Below are 2,726 nucleotides of genomic sequence, written 5' to 3'. Positions count from 1 at the left end.
AAGAATGTTGGGTCCATCAAATTGGTGACAAATTTCCTTGTCTTTTGAACAAAGGGCTCCTTCTCTCTTCTTTCCCAGAGTCCTTTATTTTCACACATACAGTGCATCCGGAAAGTATTCACACCCCTTCACTTTTTCCACAATTTGTTATGTTACAGCTTTATTATTAAGTGAAAAAAGTTTTTTAGAAATTTTTGCAAATGTATTAAAAATAAAAAACTGAAATATCACATGTACATAAGCATTCACACCCCTTGCTATGACACTCAAAACTGAGCTCAGGTCGAGTGAAGGGGTGTGAATACTTTCCGGATGCACTGTATGTGCTAAAATGCACCCCTGGAGCCACCATTGGTCAATGTGTAACACATGACCCTACAACCTCAGGTCGACAAAACCAGAGCTCCCCCACTGCCCTCTCTCTCACATTTCTCCTTTGGATCTCTGTGCTCATCTCACCAATTGTTTCACCTTGGGCTCTGCTGGAGACCAGTTCAGTGCTGCAACTCATCTCACTGGAACCCCTGAGGGTCCAGTTCCAGGCCTGCAGCTGTCTCCTCCAGCTCCAGCCTCAGTGTGGCCTGTACCAGAGCAGACCATCTTTTGCATGGCAGCGACACAAAGTCCTGCCTGAACTAAGTTTCTCAGCACCAGCAGGTATGACCCAAAGTCTACCAGCTGATCTTCAGATCAACAGGAGTACACCAGCGAGTTAACACTGAGCTGGTAACTATCAAGGAACAAAGGAGCGACCAGATTCCTCCAACCTGCAACCAGGACAGCAAGGACAAAGAACCATAACCTTCTTCCAGCCTGGTTCATCAACAGGCTGAGAAAGCAGCACACTGAAGGACCTTCTTCTTCCCTTCTGAGGACTGGGAACAAACTGTGACTGGGCACATACAGCATAGCATTACTGTATCCATGGCTAAACAATGGTTCAACCTTGTTGATGTGTTGGTTCTGATTTGCTTTAATGTTCACAGAGTTTGATTATTGTGATGTGTTGTAGTTTACTGTGCAGCCATACAGTTAAGTTGATGTTAGTTTGTCTTCATCAGTTTTACATGCAACTAACCATCCTCTCCTAACCTGCACCTTTATCCTACACACTCACACATACAGTTTTACAACAGGCCTCGACTGAGAGACAAAGCTAAGCTAACAGCTACAGCACTTAGCTTTGCCTCTGACCCACACACCAGGGGGTCTGGTGGTCACCATTTGTTCTCCCATGTCTTCCATCTTACATTCCTTTGCATATTCACATGTACACACCTCCACACACACACACACACACACACACACACACATTATTGATCATATTACCAAACTGATAGCTTAGTATTTCATGAGACTGAATCAATTAAATTGGCTCTTTTTCCTTGTTTATCGAGGTGGTGCCCCAGTCGAGGTGGACTTTACACTCAGTCGAACTAATCAAAATAATTATTAATGATCTTTAATAATTATTAATTATTTCTGATAGCCAAATTGATTTCATCTCTACATCACTTTTTGTAAGGAAAGTGTAGCTTCTGCTACTACTTGAAGCTTTAGACCTCTCAACTTGCTGGGTAGATTCATTCTTTAAGAATGCAATTACACTGTACATATCATATTTACATGTGGCCCAACCACATCAGAATGTGGCTGGCTGACCTAAAGACATCCGGATCCGGAAGTGCGCTCTGCATGTATTAAAACCTGACGTGAACACGTTTCCTTACCCAGATAGCCTATCTAGATACAGATGGCATTTCAATGTCAGGTTTTACACCTGTAAACCTACAACTGTAAGTGAACAGACCAAAACTGTTCAGGGCATCCAGTTTGAAAAAGGTCATGGACCAGGAGTCAGTGGGCGGCTGGAAGGACTGGAGGACTTCCATACCTGACACCAGAGACCAGAGACCGAGCGGGGGGGGTTACAATCCCCCCAAAGTTTCATATGTAGGTCAAGTGATGACAACTGAGACAATTCTATTCCAATCCATGATATGCAGTTGAAAGCTATTTGTAACTAAACCTTAAGTTATGATTATTTTGTTAAACTAAAACCTAGGCTGATTCATCTTATCTGATTTCAGACATGACTGAATCCATATTTTATATATACACTTTCTTACTTAAATTGTATACATATTGTATGAGCATGAGGGGCCCGAGAATTAAGAATTTCATTGCCAATGACTGCTTCACTGTAATTGTTGAGTATGACAAATAAAGCAATTGTGCACTGGCCCCCAACCCTCCATGTCACAAACTATGTTTGTGAGACGCAGAGAATTGTTGGAAGGTGTATTTTTCCAGAACCTCGGCCAGCAGGTTCCCTGCACAACAAGATTATCAGTCCTCACAACTCAGCTGGGTGGTTGAAATGAGCATGTACTAATAGGCTTGTGACAAACATTGTATTTAAAGCACTCATAAACGCATAAAACAATATACATCAAACACAGATAGAGAGAAAACACTCAATTAAAGAAACAATGAAACTATAAATGGGAGAAACCTTTAGTACATCATTTACTGTAGATAACGTCATTAATACAGCCTCCTAATCTGAGAAACCACATAATGAGTAACAGTAGATATCTAAGAGACCCTGATAAAAAGACTCCAACAGTAAACATGGCTCACTGTTTCAGGGAGCTGGAGCAGAAACTTTGAGGTGGACATGGTGGAGAAAGAGCATTACTTAACAGGCTCACAGTCTTAGTAAG

This window comes from Pempheris klunzingeri, chromosome 8, assembly GCF_042242105.1.
Source record: "Pempheris klunzingeri isolate RE-2024b chromosome 8, fPemKlu1.hap1, whole genome shotgun sequence".
Lineage (NCBI taxonomy): Eukaryota > Metazoa > Chordata > Actinopteri > Acropomatiformes > Pempheridae > Pempheris > Pempheris klunzingeri.
The sequence above is the reverse complement of the archived record's forward strand: the minus strand, read 5'-3'. Positions refer to the sequence as shown.